Below are 18813 nucleotides of genomic sequence, written 5' to 3' on the forward strand. Positions count from 1 at the left end.
GGGATTACAGGCATGCGCCACCATGCCCAGCTAATTTTTTGTATTTTTAGTAGAGACAGGGTTTCACCATGTTGACCAGGATGGTCTCGATCTCTTGACCTCGTGATCCACCCATCTCGGCCTCCCAAAATGCTGAGATTATAGGCGTGAGCCACCGTGGCCTAGGCAAAGAACTTTATTAACCTTAGTTTCAAACTTGATTCCCAGGCTTCTTCAGCTTAAGTAGCTGCAAAGAATGAATTGTGTATAAGCAAAAACTGAAAAGAACTGCAGTGTCCAAGGGGCTTGGGCCTAAAAATACTAGAGATCTAGATTTTATCAGCTCCATAAACAACAATTTCTTAAAAAGCATTCATAATATAAAATAGTAGCTCCTAGTAACAACTTCAAGTTTTATCTTCAAAAGTTGACTCAATTCAATTTGCCTCATTCTTGGAAGCCTCATCAAAATTCTCCACAGGATCTGGAACTTCATCATCTTCCTCTCCAGTAGCAGGTGGTGATTTTCCATTCACAGATTGTTTGGGTAGAGCTTCAGCCAGTCTCCTTAACCTAGTCAGACTGTCTGCACCCAGCTGGTTTAAGATGCTGGGTAGCATTTCTGTCAGCTGCTTTGTCTCAGCGTTGCCTGTAATGGTGAAAGCGTTCACTGCCAGAGATGCCTGAACTTTAGGGTTGTTAAAGTGGATCACTGTTCCTTGGTTTGTAAACATATTCACCTCTTCAATACCAGAGATATTGTTTACCCCAACTTCTTTAAGGAGAACTGAAGTTTTTATCATCTGCTGTGGCTGTTCTATGAACCACCTTCTTTCTGTGAGCAGTTCTTTTCCCACCAACGTGCACTTGTGCCTGCAGTTTGGCGAGTTTTTTCTGGTTCATGATTGTTTCTTTCATCTTGTCAGAGCGGATAAGGTGCTGCGTGGGGGACTAGGGTTGGTGCTCAGGGGGTCTGGGGTGGACCAGCTAAGATTAGGCGCACATGCTAGTAATATTTTATAATTATAGTACAATAATTGATATATATTTTTTACTAGAAACATAGTGACCTTATTTTGAAAAACATTGACAAATACAAGAATGTTGATATTTTTGTTCACCTCAGTGAGTGAAGATGTTTGTGTATACAAATTCAGATCTGTGCCTTATTTCTGTAGGCAGCAGGCCTAGGGTATGCTTCTTCCTGCCATTTCCTATAAGAAAAGCAACAGGTAAGTAGGCAAACGGCTGATTATTTCCACAGAGTAATTCAGTCACAGCCCTGGATATAGTCATCTAAAAATTTTAATTACATGGCATTCTTCTTAATTCCTCTTTACTGTTCTTCTTTATTTAGTCACTACTGTATTTGCTTGCTGGGAGCTTTTGCTCTCTTCTCTCTTTTTTTTTTTTTGAGACAGAGTTTTGCTGTATCGCCCAGGCTGGAGTGCAATGGGACAATCTCAGCTCACTGCAACCTCTGCCTCCCCGAGTTCAGGTGATTCCCCAGCCTCAGCCTCCTGAGTAGTTAAGACTACAGGCACGCCACCATGCCTGGCTAATTTTTGTGTTTTTTGCAGAGACAGAGTTTTACCATATTGGCCAGGCTGGTCTTGAGCTTCTGAGCTCAAGTGACCCACCTGCCTCAGCCTCCCAAAGTGCCAGAATTACAGAGGCAAGCCACCGCGCCCAGTCATTGGGAGCTTTCTTCAAATAAAGAAAGAAATATTGAGCAGTTAGCAAAAGATTATTAAGTATCTGCTTATTAATTGGCCAAGATGAATATTGATTTATTTTTGCTGTTTAATTTTTTTGAAGTTACAATGTTTAAATTATTTCTGAGTGGAATAGCATTAAATTTATTGATGTTGTGGAGCTCAGCATTGCTGAGTGGTCAGTGACATGCTTAAAGAATAAGCTGAAGGAAGAAGGGAAAGGAAGCTGTTGGTAAATGGCAACATGATGAGAGGAAACAAAAAAAAGAGAAAAAATAAGAGTTCTATATAAAGGGGTGTTGTTTTCGCCTCAGGTCATTCAGTATAGCAGATGGTACATTGTACCTAGTCAAACCTGAAGCATTTCTGAAAGCTAATTTCTTTGTCAAGCCTATAGAGAGCAGAAAATCTTTTTAGTTTCCTTGAGTTATGCAATAAATATTAATGAAAAATAGTGTCATACATTCTTTTATGTTCTCCACCTCTTTTTCCACGGAGACCTAGATTTATATCTGAGTCAGCAGAGTAAATAAGTTCAGTGATTCCCAGCTTGTCTTAGGTTGCATAACCACCACATGGGTTGGCATAGGACTTTTTACTCTGGAGGATGTGGGGAAGCCTATCAAGACATGGCAACTGCTGAAAATGCATTAAGGCCGCTACTACCACTGATAGGTATTTGTGTGGTTGGGGCAGGGAGGGAAAAGTTGTACTGTATTGTATTTCTGAGTGATAGTACTAGTGATCACTTTTCCAAGATATGAATAGAGATTACAATAGTACTAGTGATCTCAATTCATAGCTTGGAAAAGAGTATTATATCTTTCTTAGGAAGCTTTTTTATCCCTCTGGATTTTCATGCACTTTCAGTTTTCTCATCCTAACTAAAACTTTCATCAAAAATGAACCACTTTTTGACTGTGGCTTGCCAATGTTGAAAGATTTTTAAAAGTTTCCTCATATTCTAGCCTTTCTTCTTCCTACTTTGCTTGTTGACCCACTTTAGCAGGGTTTCACAGTGGCTTTGCCTATCCCCATGTCATCTGGCAAAGCATCATTCCAGTCCAATGAAGATCTTATTTGACAAGCACTATTTTGATGGAAGAAGATTAGTTGCATTGCAATATCTAATTGTTGCTTTGGTGTTGTAATTTAATGTGAAACCTGGCTTGCAGATATTAATCACATCTGTGTGCTCTTTTGAGTTTTGTTAAAGTTTAGAAGTGATTTTAAATAGCATGTTTGGCATGTTATTGAAATATAAATATGTATCATACTTCTAAATAGCAGAAGTAAGTATTATGCACAGGCTTTGAGTTTGATTGTTTTATATTACATTATCTGTTATCATTTAAGACATCAATAAAAATTGTATCTTTAAAGTTTTTAAAGATGGTAAGGTAATTAAATTAGTAAAGACTGCTCTGGCTTATTGGTGTTATAGTTAAAAATAAGTTCAGTTATTGTTTTCCCATCAGATAATCTGTTTTCTTCATGAAAATTCAACTCACTGTGACTTCAGTTATGAAGGAGAGCATGTCTATGAACAGCAGTTTTGAAGATTTTTGTATGTTCATGTTGATGGAAAAAATATGATAAAAACAAAAAGAAATAAACAAACAAAAAAAAAGAAATGAAGAAAATGGAAGATAAACTTATTGACCAGCAACTCATTCCCAGATGCCTGAAATATGGAGAAGTCCTATTGAAATAAACAAGTAATAAAATGGATTTTTAAAAGATAAATATTAAGCATAGTGTGGGAAAGGGTCATAGGAGTATAAAATTAGCATAGAGGTAAATAATTGCCTGGCAAAAGGGTAAGAGTACATGAAATTAATCCCTGATGTGAGATGCATTTTGCATTGTGTTTGTTGATGAACTGGGAGTTGTTCTGGAAAAAAGTGAGTTTCTTAGCACTTCCATTACACTTTATCTTCTTAAAGTAAGGCCCTCTGTAGTAGTTGACATTCTACAGTGATTGTTTTGCAGTATAAACTGAATACATTTGACACTTCTTTACTAACCCTCTGAACTCTTGATTTGCTTTTTCACTCAGCGTATTTATTTAGTGTCTACTTTGTGTTTTGAAACTATTAAGACGATGAGATGCTATTACTTCTTTCAGAGAGTTCATATACTAGTTTAGCCCGTGAACAGATTATTGAATAATGTAACAGCATCTTTTTTTTTTCTTCATTTAAGTTCTAGAATACATGTGCAAAATGTGCAGATTTGTTATGTGCCATGGTGGTTTGCTGCACCTGTCAACTTGTCTAGGTTTTAAGCCCCACATGCATTAGTTATTTGTCCTAATGTTCTCTCTCCCCTTGTTCCCAACCCACTGACAGGTCCCAATGTGTGATGTTCCCCTCCCTGTGTCTATGTGTTCTCATTGTTCAACTCCCACTTATGAGTGAGAACATGTGGTGGTTGGTTTTCTGTTTTTGTTAGTTTGCTGAGAGTGTTTTCCAGCTTCATCCATGTTCCTGCAAAGGACATGAAGTCATTCTTTTATATGGCTGCATAGTATTCCATGGTGAGTATGGGCCACATTTTCTTTATCTAGTCTATCACTGATGGACATTTGGGTTGGTTCCAAGTCTTTGCTATTGTGAATAGCACTACAATAAACATATGTGAACAGCTTCTATTTTGATATGTCATTGGCTTCCCACCTTAGCCACAGTATTTGGAATTCTTTATTATCTACTACACTTGTTCTTACAGTTCTCTTGGATTATAAGGTGGCTGAGGTAAATATGTATACTTCTGTCCTAGAATCTTGCGCTACTTGGTAAGTTTTTTTGGTAGTGATCCCATCTGTGGCTTGATCTTTAGTTAGGAATCAGGTTGTAGAGAAAGCCAGGAGAGGAAACAACTTTAATGAAGGTTTTGTATTAATAACAAAACTAGATTTTGGAGAAAGCGATGGGAGTCCCATTTTTTGGCACTAAAGAGATTTTAGAAATTGAGTAAGTTTCATAGAGAAGAATTCAGCATTGATCAGAAGAGGCCCTGATTTATGTGACTAGATATATATACTCTTTTATTGCTGTGATGTACTTCAAGTTTTGCATTAAGAAATTGCTCCTGGAATTCTTGGGAATCAGGTGGCCATTTCAATGTGCTATAATAGAACATATTTACAAAATGTAATGTAGTCATTGTCATTTCCCCCATTGTAAAAATTATAATCTGGTGATTGAAAAATAAATTTGGGTATGTGAATGTGTAGGATTCTTTCCTATATTATGTTATTGTTTTAATTGTACTATATTGCTGAGTTTCCATTTTATGCCATTTAGAAAATAACTTTTTTATTTTGTATATTTGCTATATTTTAAAATTCTGTAAGTTTGCTTACTTTTTCATATCTCAGAATTTGATAGAGCTTTGTTGTATTTGTGCTATTAGAATACATGTCCAAGCTATAGAATAGGGCAGAGGTAACCATTATGCAGGACAGACTAGAATCAGTCCACATTTAAGGTATAGTGCTGCATGTTAAAACCACTCTAACCTGAACTACAGGTACTAAAGAAAAGTTCTCTTTGGTAGGCCATGTCAGGGGTAGAACAGCCAAAGAATGATTCAGTCAACCTATTAATGGGAACTCAAGGGGAAGAAGCACATGGAATCTGAAATAGGAGGATGTGTGTGTTTAAATGACCAAATGAATGTGAACATACATGTTTATATATGTATGAGTGGCCACCAGAGAATTCTGTCTGTGGGTATTGGGCTCTAGTCCTTGGGATTGGGACCGGTAATTTAGACTTCCTAGTTGCAGGAAGAGAAAAGCCAGCAAGGGATCAGACTAGGGACCTCAAAAACTGTCAAAGCAGAAATTTAGTTATAATAACTGAGCTATAAACAGGGCAAGGGCAGCAGAAGGGGAAGCAGTAGAACAGGGTAGGCAACATAACAAGCTAGAAATCCTAACTATCTAATTTGTAGTATGAAGGCTGGGTAATGTTAGTGATAACTTGATCCAGAATTAAAGATTGGGGCAAAACTGTGAAAACATCTACTATCACAAGTCCATATTGGTGATTAGGATTTAAGTGGCAGGGGAAGGAAGGCACATGGCGAGCAGAGGCAGGCTGGGCTTGACATTCTTTGACGAACTACTAAGTATCGTCTTTTCTATATACTATTTAGTATCTGTGGTTGATCAGTAATCATTTTGTTTGCTTTATTGGCGCTGGTATGGCATCATGAGATCTGAAGAACTGCTGATGCCTCATAGTAATGTCTTAACAGGGAACTGCTGCTAAAATGAACAAACTTAAGCGCTGAAGTAAATATGCTTTTTTGTGAAATAGGAGGATATGAGGGTTCTTATGTCACACTTTAGAAGGCAAAATTACCCTTTAGGAATTTAGTTTCTGAGTTGCATAAGAGGAAGCAAGGAAAATGCATGATTATGATAAATTGACTTTAAAATGAGAACCTTTGCACCTTTCATCTATTTTCTAAACGTTATAGTAGCATTTTTTGGTTGCAGTCAGTTGACACTTTCCTACCTCAAGGAAGGGAAAAGGTATTTATGGGACTCATACTGGGAATGGAATGTTGGATTGAACAAGTGGGCCTTGAACGGAAGAAATCAGAGTTGCTCTGAGGATCTCATTAGCAGGAATTTTATTTATTTATTTATTTACTTATTTACCTTTGAGACAAGGTCTCACTCTGTTACCTATGCTGGAGTACAGTGGCATGATCATGGCTCACTATAGCCTCTACCTTCTAGGCTCAAGTGGTCCTCCCACCTTAGGCCCCTGAATAGCTGGGACTGCAGGCACATGTAACCATGCCTGGCTAATTTTTGGTTTTTGGTGCCTTTTTTTTTTTTTTTTTTTTTTTTAGATGTGGGGTTTTTTTATATATTGCTCAGGCTGGTCTCGAACTCCTGTACTCAAAGACTCAAGCAGTCTGCCTGGCTTGGCCTCCCAATGTGCTGGGATTACAGGCATGAGCCACTGTGCCCAGCCTAGGAGGAACTTTTTTTTTTTTAAATTGAGACGGAGTCTCGCTCTGTTGCCCAGGCTGGAGTGCAGTGGCATGATTTCAGCTCACTGCACCCTCCTCACTTGAATCCAGCCTCCTGGGTTCAAGTGATTTCTCTTGCCTCAGCCTCCTGAGTAGCTGGGACTGCAGGCCCGTGCCACCACGCCCGGCTAATTTTTTCTATTTTTAGTAGAGATGGGGTTTTACTGTATTAGCTGGGATGATCTTGATCTCCTGACCTCGTGATCTACCTGCTTTGGCCTTCCAAAGTGTTGGGATTACAGGCGTGAGCCACCATACCCGGCCCCAGCAGAAATTTTTATGCCTTGTTCCTAGACTCCTGCTATTAAGGTAACTTTGCTCTAAAGATTTAATGTCTCTCTGCCTTGCATTTTCAATGTATAATTCCATCAAGAAAAGATTAAATTAGCCTTGTTCAGATCAAGTGTATGTCTGTACCAGAGCCAGGGTATGCAGAACTATGATGTATAGCACACCAGGAATATACCTCTCGTTGCTGGGCTGTTCCCAAAGAAGGGTAAGTCAAAAGCTGAGCAGCCCTCCTAGGAGGTGTCTAGAACATCTCACTCTTTTGCAGCTTAACCAGTGCTTTTCCTGTCTCCTCTTTCCCTTTTCTTACCTTCCCACTAGTAGAGTTAACCCTGCTATCCCTGCTATCTATTGATGAAGTTTTTCCAGTGGGAGAAAATCCAAAAGCAAGTAGAGGTACCATATCCAGAGGCAGTGCACAGGGCTACTGAGTCTGGGTGATATGCTGCCTTCTGGTTCCATTGTGATTCTTTCTTGGTATTTTACAACCTAAATTTAAGTCCTGCCAACTTGCCATCTGCATGCTTGAGGGAAACGAAGAGGAAATAAAGAGAAAATGTATTTAAAGGGAAAGACAGGGGTACTTACTACATTACCAGTGACTAGTAAGAAAATATTAAAATACAATTAAAAAAAGAAAATAAATGGTGGCTACAATTCTTAGTTTTGCATCTGAGGACAAAGCCCTAACCTGTTTCACTTCAGATTACATATTTCTGTTCCCTTCTGCTAGTATCCTGGCTTATCGGGGTTCTGCTCCTAGCAAGGTTCTGTTCCTAGCAAGTTAACTCAGTCCTTCATACCTGAAAGGGTCTGAGGTTTGCTAGTTCCAGCTGTATAGAATTGTGATAGTCTCACATTAACACTGGGCACAGCATTGCCAGAGAATACTCCCATGAGATTCCCTCGAGTTCTTTTCTCATGGTCTTCCTAGCCCCAGGTGTGTAGTAGCAACCTGTCTTCTCCTTGATGGTCAGGAGCAGTCACCTCAGTCAATTCTGTAGCCTTCATTTTTGCTTGTTTTTCTATTGTAATGAGGAAATAAAACTCTGCTTTCAATTAAGTGAAACAGTATTTTGTTTCTTGGTATAAGTATTTCATTCTTGGGTACTAAACAAAACTTCTAGATCAACAGACTCCAGAGTTCTTGAGACAAGAAGCAGAACTTTGAGAGCAGATGAAATATACCACCTCCACTGTCACCACACGGTTCCCACATCCAGTGTGTTGCAGAGTTGGGAGGATGGGAGACATCATATATTATAGGTGGTTCAGAGCTTATTTTATATACTGTAGAATAGCACCCCAATTTCAGAAGGTTTTAGGTGGCACAACAGTTTGCATGTCAAGCTTCAAAATGCCATTACCTTCTTCTGTGAAGACAACTGTGTCTGGATAAAACTAGTGAGGCCTTGGGCATCGCCTATCACCATTTAAAGTGAGTTCCTGGATCAGAGGCCATCTGAGTGTGATTTATATGAAGCATTCACTTAGTCTTGAATGGTGGTCCTGGCAGAAACAAATTCAGAATTGGTGTTTCTTACAGTGAAAACCAGCCATCACCATTTCTGTAATGCAAAGGGCTTGATATAATTTGCCTGCTAAGAGGTAGGCTCTATGAGGTACTCAGGCAAATAAATGGGTTCTCAACAGTAGTGACAGTGACATCCGTCTTGATGAGTTTGTGCAAATGAGCATTTGCATAACTGCTTCTCCTTCCACCTGCTGGTTTTCATGAACCTATGAAGCAAGGGCCAGGCTGGCCAGAGGAGTATGACTTGGTCTATGATGTAGGTCATCTTATCAACCCAATTACTAAGAGTCTTTATATTTTGATTTGTTAGCAGAATTCTGGTGAACATATACATGGGACAGGAATTTTTTTAGGCTATGATCCTGTTGTGAGAGGTTCGTTCAAGTAGCTTCTCAGAGAATCTCCCTATTTTTTATCTTTTGATCTTTTCAAGGTCATTGATCATGGCACAGTAAAGGGAAGGATTATAAGCTTTCCAGCTACTCTAGGAAGTGTCGACTACAGATGTAATAATATATTCTATAAGTTCCTGCAAGACTTTTAGCCACATCCAGTGACTATATATATTTTTGCTTATTTATTTTATTTTTATTTATTTTTTTGAGACAGTGTCTCACTCTGTGGCCCAGGCTGGAGTGCAGTGGCATGATCTTGGCGCACTGCAACCTCCGCCTCCTGGGTTCAAGTGATTCTCTTGTCTTAGCCACTATGCCTGGCTAATTTGTTGTATTTTTAGTAGAGATGGAGTTTCACCATGTTGGCCAGGCTGGTCTCAAACTCTTGACCTCAGGTGATCCACCCGCCCTGGCCTCCCAAAGTGCTGGAATTACAGGCATGAGCCACCACACCCAGCCTATTTATTTTTTGATATGGGGTCTGACTCTTGTTGCCCTAGCTGGAGTGGCAAGATCTCAGCTCACTGCAATCTCCTTTCAGGCTCAAGTGATCCTCCCACCTCAGCCTCCCAAGTAACTGGTACTGGTGTGTACCACCATGCCCAGCTAATTTTTTTGTACTTTTTTTTTTTTTTGTAGAGACTGGATTTGTAGAGGCTGATCTTGAACTCCTGAGCCCAAGTGATCCACCCCTTTCAGCCTGCCAAAGTACTGGGATTACAGGCATGAGCCACCATGCCTTACTGATTTTTGCTTCCTAAAGTTAGGAGTGATAATTTTGGAATAATTAAAGACTAATAAAATAATACTTATATAAAGTTATTTGTTCAGTTAGCGAAAGATATGTAGCGTCTTATTATTTGTTTTAGCACATGGATTTGACAATCAGGTACTTACTGAAAATCATTACACGCGTTAGTTTTTCTTGTAATTATACTTAGGTTGAATTTCTTTGCTTTCCCCATCAACATAAAGTTTCCATTTAAAATTTGCTCTATAATTAACAAAAAGTACAATATATCCTAATCTGGAATTTTATAATTCAGAGGTCAAATTGCAAGAGGAGAACCTTCAACAGTTACTCTGCCTTATTAATCTTAGGCTTTATGTGTAGGTGTCTGGTAGGGACCCAACACAATGAATGGCATATAACTGGTAAAGACTTATTTTCCAGTTGTTAAGTATGTGTATCACCCTTAGGCTATTTACTAATTGATGATGATTTTGTTACCTTTAAAGAGTAGTTTTGTTATTTTTTAAAAAATAAACTTAGTCAAGTACAGTTGATCTTTGAGCAATGTTGGGGCTAGGGGGAGTAACCCCCTGTGTAGTTGAATATCTGTATATAACTTTTTTGTTTCCCCCAAACTTAATTACTGATAGTGTTACTGATAACATAAACAGTCAATTTATACACATCTTGTGGATTATATGTATTATATACTGTATTCTTACAAGAAAGTTAAAAGAAAATGTCATTAAGAAAATCATGAGGAATAGAAAATATACTTATTATTCATTAAGTGGAAGTGGGTCATCATAAAGATCTTCATCCTCATTTTCTTGACATTGAGTAGGCTGAAGAGGAGGAGGAAGAGGGGACTGGTTGGTCTTGTCTCATGTGGCAGAGGCAGAAGAAACTCCACATATAAGTGGACAACACAGTTCAAACCTGTGTTCCAGTTTACTATATATACATAAATAAAAGTGAACAAATTAAAAGTGTGAGGCTCAATGAAATTTCTCAAAATGAACATACTTCACCATTAAAAAAAAATGGAATGGTTAGTCACAGACTGGTAAATATACTTGCAAAACATATACATGCTTGGCAAAGGATATGAACCAGAATATATAAATTCTCACAATTCATTAATAAGAAGACAAAGAACCCTGTCGAAAAATGAACAAATAATTTGAACAGATATTTTACCAAGGATATGTGAATGACAAATACATACTGCATAGATACAGATACATAGATGTTCAATATCACTAGCCATCAGAGAAATACAAAATGAAACCATAGAATGATACCACTACACACTAACTAGAATGCTAAAAATAAAATCTGATGATGTTACATTTGGTAAGGATATGCAGCAACTGGAAGTTTCCTCTCATTCCTGATGAAATGGTAATAGCCATTTTAGCAAACAATTGATTAGCATCTTGCAAATTCACACATATTCATTAGGAACTATAAATTCTATTTCTACAAATATGTGTAAAATGAATGAAAGCACATGTCCACAAAAAGGCTAATGTTCATAGCAGCATTCAAAATGTTTTAATTTGCTTTTCATAAATAACGGTATTGAGCTTTCATTGCTTGTTTGATATCTGTATCCTTGTTTTTAAAGTAAGTGTTGACATCTTTGGTTCTTTTTAAAATCAGTTTGCTTTTCTTTTATTGTTTAAAGAATTCATTATATATTTTGGGTACCCGTCCTGGTATGTGTTTTACAAATACTTTCTCTGGTTTTTGGCCTTATTTCATTTTCATAACAGTGTGTTTTGATGAGTAGAAGTTAATTTTGGTGACATCCACTTTGCCCATTTTTTTCTTTTATGATTTTTACTTTTTATATCCTATTAGAGAATTTTTTGCCTAACTCAAAGTAACAGTGATTTTTCCCCAAGTTTTTCTCTGGAAGTTTTAGTTTTTGGTTGTACATTTATGTCTGTGGTTTAGTTTGAGTTACATTTTGTATTTGGTGTGATGTGTGAGTTGATTGAATTTGTGTGTGTGTGTGTGTGTGTTCTTTTTTTGGCTTGTGGGTATCCAGTTACTCTAGCACCTGTTAGTGAAAATTTTTTCTTTCCCCCATTAAATTGCTTGATATCTTTGTCAAAAATCAATTGACCATGTTTGTGTGTAACTGTTTCTGGAATTTCTGTTCTTTTCCATTGATCTAGGTGCTTTTCCCTAGTGGCTTTGACCACTGCCACACTATCTTGATTACCATAGCGTTATAGTAAGTCTTGAAATCAGGTAATATGAGTCCTCGAATTTTGTTTTGTTTCCAAATTGGTTTGACTATTCTTGATTTCTTTTTCATGTAAATTTTAGAGTCATCTTGCTGATTTCCTTAAAGTCTGCTCTAATTTTGATTGGGATTGCATTGAATCTGTAGGTAATATGGAAAGAGCTGATTTCTTGAATATATTGCCTCCAAATTCATCAACATAGAATATCTCTCTATTAAGTCATATTTGGTTTATCTCATCGGCGTTATCAATGATGATCTCATTAGTGATTATCTCATCATTGTTTTGTAGTTTTCAGAATACAAATCTTGCACATAGTTTGTTAGAGTTACCCCTCAGCATTTCATGTGTTTTGGGTGTGATTATAAATGGTCCTATATATACACACACATATATATAACTTTTAGTTGTTTATATGTATATATTATATATAATATATATAATGTTGCATATATATTATATATATAACATATGTAATGTTATATATGTATTACTTTAGTTGTTTCATTGTTGATATGTAGAAACAATTGATTTTTGTTTATTCAACTTTATATACTGTAGTCTTGATAAGTTCCCTTATTGACTTAGGGAGTTTTTTTTGGTAGATTCTTTGGGGTTTTCTTAATTGACAGTCATGCTGCCTGGAATCAAGGAAGTTTTACTTTTTCCATTCCATTGTATGCCTTTTATTTATATTTTATACATCATTGCATTAGCTTCCAGTGTATGTTAAAAACAGAAAACATTCAGTCTTTCTTCATTAAATGTGACGTTAGCTATATCTGTTTTAAAGAGGCCGTTTATCGGGTTGAGTAAGTTTCATTCTATTCCTAGTTTAGTAGAGCTTTTATCATTAATAGATGTTGAATTTTGTCAAATGCTTTTAAAAATATCTATTAAGATTATATGATTTTTCATCTTTATTTTATTGATAATGATAAATTATATATTTTGAATATGGAACCAGCCTGGCATTTCCAGGATAAATGCACTTGATAATGATGTAATATCCCTTTTATATGTTAACCAGATTTGGTTTCCTTATATTTTGTTAAATGTTTTTGCATTTACGTTCACAAAAAATATGCGATTTTTAGTCTTTTCTCGTAATCTCTTTGTCTGGTTTTGATATCAGGATATTGTGTCTTATAAAAGGCTTTGGAAAGAGCTTCCTTCAATCTGGATTGAGCTGGTTACTATGAACAAGAATATATAATGTGCTACTTTTGTGTAAGGAAAAAGGGAAAATAACACATACAAATACATGCTTGACTTTACCAAAGGAAGGGGTGGTGAGAGATAATGGGACCAGTGGTTTATGGGAGGGAATGATAATTCAAAGTATACCTTTTTAAAAAAATAGATAGTTTTGGCTTTTCATAGTGTTTTTTTCAGTATTCAAAATAAGGATGGAAATGGGGAAAATCCTAATCCACTGAAACAAATGAACCTGAATGTATTTTAAATTAGTACTATACCCCCATTGAGGGAACAAAGAGTGAATATAAGTAATTTATTATTAATAATATAGTATTGACTATACACCTTCCGTTTGGGTAGAGTTGAAAGAGAAGGGTTGCAGGCAACTCTTGAACTCGTTATTAGGTTTACTTTTCGAAGTGATATGGACAAAGCATTTCTGGGACTTTTTAGGTGTATTGGGGATTGAGTAAATGTTTTGAGGTTGTTGGAGTGAGGGTTCTTCCTGAGGAAGGAGGGACACACAAATATGGGATGGGAGAAGGCAAAATAAGTTCTGTGCAGATGGATTGGAAGTGAAAGTATCAGTGTGAATTCATTATGTTTTAAGCCAATCTATATGTACATGTAATTGCATGTACGGACATACATACATAAATTTGTATGTGTATGTGTATATACATTCACACGTTTCCTAGCTCTGTCCAACACAAAGGCTAAGAGGCAAAAAGCATATTTTTACATACCTAACTCTCAAATCTTGGAATTAGAATTCTGTAATACCATTCTCAACTCAAAGGAACCAGAGCTCTTCACAGAAATAGATGATTCTAGGTTAGGGTAGGATATGTACCAGGTGAGCCTGGGTTATTTTTTAATGCTATAAAATAGAATTTTTTTTTTTTTTTAGTAAGAACATGTCACAAGAAGCCTGTTGGCATTCCTCCTAGCCAAATCCATGGTAATTTAATAACCAAATAAGTATAATAATAAATTATGAACCATTAGAAATAGGAATAAATCCATAATTATGATAAAAATAAGTGAATGAAGAGAGGAGAAAGGAAGGCTCTTTCCTAAAGTATGACTCCGAGCTGTAGAGTTGGAAAATCATCTTGTAGCCAGCATAGTAGATATTAGGTAGGGCAAGAGTCATAACAAAATTAGGGAGAAATACTGATGAGAAGCAGGATATTTTCAATGTCTTAAAGCATCACCCCACAGACTGTGTACTAATTGCAAGGGATAAAATACTGATTACACATTGGTGGCATCGAGCAACAATATGGGGCAGATGGTCACCATGTGACTCAAGATAGGACACCCTGAGGGGAGACATCATCTCCTCTGTAGTATTCTGGCCAATACTGCATAACCTGAATTTAATCATGAGGAAACATTTGATAAGTCCAAAAGAAGGAATGTTCTGCTTTAAAAAGTGGGGAGGGAACTGTGGTCCTTAAAAAAGTCAGTGTCATAAGAGACAAAGAAAGACTGTGGAAGTGTTCCAAATTAAAGGAGGCTTAGGAGAGAGAACCACTAACTACAGTACCTGACCCTAGACTGGATCTTTTACTGAATGGGGGAAAATATACCATGCAGGATATTATTGGATCAATTGAAAAATTAGAATTTTGGAATATAGACCATAGAGTATAAAAAATATTGTAACAATGTTATAATTACATAAGTTGATCACTGTGCTTTCCTTATAAGAGAGAGTATCTCTAAAGAAATGCACATTGAAGCAAAGGAGCAAAGGGCTTGATAGTTTATCCAGATTTGCTACAGAAAAAAAGTGTGTGTGTGTGTGTATGTGTGTGTGTGTGTGTGTGTGAATGCAAGAAAGTGTGAGAGCTTAGGAGCGCAAATGAAAAAGTAAAGAAGTGACATTAATAATGGCTGAGTCTGGGTATGAGTGATTTTTGTATTCTTACTAACTTTTTGGTAAGTTTGAAATTATTTTCAAACAAAATATTGACAACATTTAAAAATATCTGCCCTTTACTTTTAGACTTTACTCATTTATAAAGAGCTTGGTTCTTTGTCTGGAACCAGTTTGGAATGAACATTTTTGTAATATTTTCCTATGTGTTGGTGTTATGATTCTGCAAGCCAACCATTGTTAAATATGACAGCAGTTAGTGGGAAAGAAATGCGTCATTCTGTGGATGGTCAGAGTCTACAACCTAATTATAGGGGGAACTCTTTGTTAGTTTATTAAATTTATGGAAGTATCAACTATAATGTCTACTAAAGTATTTGGGGATTATCATTGTTATCAATTATATTTTGAAGAAATTTTAGAATTATTATTTTATATAAAAAATCTACTTGTCCCCTGATTATTTAGATTGTCCCTGATTATTTAGTTTTATAAACTAGGAAAGATACCCATTTTTAGCGCGAAGAGAGTAACTGTTTATTCATTTTTAAAAATGTTCATTGAATACCTGCTATGTGCCAAATCTTTTTAGGTGTTGGAGCTGTAGCATCAAACAAAATAAAACCTTTGTCCTCACAGATTTTACATTTTCATGGAAGGACGTAGACACACAGGAATAGAAGGGAACTATACCTGTGAGAGTATCACAGTGCTTATATCTAAGCAACCCTTATTTTACTTAATAATGGCCCCAGAGCATAAGAGTACTATGCCTAACTTATAAATTAAATTTTATCACAGGTATATACATGTGGGGAGAAATGTAGTGCATATAGGATTCAGTACTATCTGAGGTTTCAGGCATGTACGGGGGGGGGGTCTTGGAACCTATCCAACCCCCAGCCGACACAGATAAGGGTCCACTGTAATCATCTCTTAGAAAAGCATATAGGCAGTGAATAGCAAGTAAAAAGGCCCCAAGGCAGGGATATGCCAGGCCTGTAAAAGGAATGGTAAGGAAGTCAGTAGGAAATGAAGTCAGAGATAATGGGGGGCAAATTTTATAGGTTCTTTTATGTCATTAAAAAAATTGGCTTACTCTGAGTGAGATGGGTAGCCATTGGGAGATTTTGGGAGCCCAGTGTTATATGATTTATGATTTACGTTAAGTTGTCTGGATCACTGTGGCTACTTTGATGAGAAGGGACTTGAAAGTAGGACAAGGGTAGAAGTTGGGAGGCCAATTACTAACCTATGGCAAAAATCCAAGTGAGAGACAATACAGACATTGACCAAAATAGTAACTATGCAGGTAGCAAGAAGTGGTCAGATTCTTAGTATTTTTGTAGATAAAAGTCAGTAGTACTTGTTGATGGGTTAGAGAAGGAGGGTAAGAAATTGAATTTTAGATGTCAAGGAGAAGAGGAGGAACTAGCAAAGAAGGCTGACAAGGAGAGATCAGTGAGATAGGATGAAACCAATAGAGTTGACGCTGGAAGCCAAGAAAAGAATGTGTATCCAGATGTGATTTGTCATTCTAAATGCTGCAGATAAATCAATAAAGATGATAGCTAACAGACCTTTGGATTTAACAATATTCAGGTGATTGATGACCTTCAAGTTTCAGCGGTGTGGTTTGTGGTAAAAGTCTGATTGGAGTATGTTAAATTTGAATGGAAGTATACTTGCAGACAGAGAGTACATATTTGTAATGTTCTGCTGAAAAAAGAATCAAAGAAATTGGCCATCACCTAGAGGTGTGCAAGGAGTCAAGAGGTTTTGTTGTTTGTTTTCAAATGATTGGAAATGTATTTGCCAATGATTTTGCTTTATTGGAAGGAAGAAATTGGTGACGTAGGAGAGAGAAGTGGGATTTCCTAGAGCAATAACATTGATGTTCTAGGCATGTAACATCTAGTAGTAGCAAAGTGGAGGAGTTAGATTTTGATGTGAATCCTGAAATTTGGTAAAGGGGTACAGATTCAGATAGGGAGGTAAATGTCATGAGAGATTCTGGAAGTTCTCTTTTAATTGCTTGTGTAGGAATCAAGGTCAGCTATTGTAGAGTGATTTTTTTCTGTGACTTTTGGATTTTTTTTTCGTGTATGATGCATTTCATCAGATGATCTGGCAGGAGTCCTGGGAGGCCTTAGAAGAGCTATATAAAATTGCTTGTTAAATTTTTTTTTACAGAAAATTTAGTTTTTGTTATTATTTAGTTTAACTGGCTATTTTGTATGAAGTTTGGGAAGAAACTCCACAGAATCTTTCTGGGCTATTTGGAAAAAAAATTTTCTCATTGATCTTGAAGCCAAAGTGTTTTTTTTTTAAGGAGACAGGGCCTTGCTTTGCCACCCAGGTTGAAGGGCAGTGGCACATTCATAGCTCATTGTGGCCTCAGTATCCTAGACTCAAGCAATCCTCCTGCCTCAGGTTTCTGAGTACCTAGGACTACAGGTGTGTGCCGTCATGCCCAGCTAATTTTTAAATTTTTTGTAGAGATGGGGTCTCACTATGTTGCCCAGGGTGGTATCAAACTGTTGTTCTCAAGTGGTAGTCCTGCCTCAGCCTCCCAAACTATTGGGATTACAGGTGTGAGCCACTGCTCCCTACCCAAAGAGTATGATTGATTCAAAGGGTCTTGGAATTAACCCAGCACAATTTCCATTTTATGTATTAATGTAAGAAAACCAACTCAAAAGACATAGATAGGCCAGAGAGATATAGCTAATCATCTAGCTAAGTCTGGAATTCAGGTTTCTGTGGCATTTCAATTTACATAGTTTAAGTTTGAAATTTAGTTTTTATACGTATGTGCATATACATTTAAACTTAACCCTCTGACGATATAACGCACTTATTCTAAGTTGGAAGCAAGCAGAGCATGAAGTAAAAATATGGAAAATGTCAGGATCAAAATGGGAACTTTAAATTGTGGTCTAAATTGTGACCTGTATAAAACTTGATTCCTGAAAATTATATTATATTGTATACTGTAGTTAGAATGTACTGAAATCATTTTGTAGCATTTGCTCTTGGCTGAGTTTATATTAAAATGAGAGATTGTAAATCTAGATTGATTTTATAGTATTTTAGATTTCTGATAATTTAAGATATCTGTAGATTACATTTTTATTAAAAAATGGGTTTAGAGAGTCATTGGTACTCTAACTTGCTGTTTCCAGTTTTCTGGCCACCTGCTATTTTTGCTTCTGCTCCCTTTTCTCAACAGTTGCCTGTATTTGGTAAAGACTGGTGAAACCAAATAATGAGCATCCAAATACATACAAAGTACCCATGAAACAATAAAAAAATAGCAAAGAACTCAGGAGGAAAATGTGTAAAATATGTGAATAGGCATTTCATGCAAGAGGAAATATGAGGTAGCCAAGAAACATGAAGAAATGTTCAGCATCGTTAATTAACAAGGAAATGCAAATTAAGACCACAATTAGATACCATGCTATACCCCAAAATTAAGAAATTGGCATTACTACATGTTGAAGAGGCTGTAGATATGGTAGTTCTGTTACTACCTGTTGGTAGTGAAGTTATAAATTGCCAAACACATTTTAAGGGAATTAAAAATTGGCATAATCATGAAAAATTAAACATAAGATTATTCCCCAGTTCTTAGGCATGTACTTAAGAGAAACTCGGACACGTGGAACATGAGACACATGTCAGAACTTTCATAACATAGCAAAACTTGGAGGGGAAAATAAGCTATTGACAAGAGAACGGATAATTAAATTGTCGTATGTTTGCACA

General features: G+C 36.6%; 1 protein-coding gene and 1 pseudogene across 33 annotated transcripts in view; one reads left to right on the forward strand and one right to left on the reverse strand.

Moving 5' to 3' along the window:
• The window catches only part of WDFY3 (WD repeat and FYVE domain containing 3), a 301952-nt gene that overhangs the window by 11156 nt on the left and 271983 nt on the right, over positions 1 to 18813 (forward strand). The gene's annotated exons all lie outside the window — the stretch shown is intronic.
• LOC100400842 (transcription factor BTF3 pseudogene) lies at positions 297 to 897 on the reverse strand (annotated as a pseudogene).

The sequence above is a fragment of the Callithrix jacchus genome, chromosome 3, assembly GCF_049354715.1.
Source record: "Callithrix jacchus isolate 240 chromosome 3, calJac240_pri, whole genome shotgun sequence".
Lineage (NCBI taxonomy): Eukaryota > Metazoa > Chordata > Mammalia > Primates > Cebidae > Callithrix > Callithrix jacchus.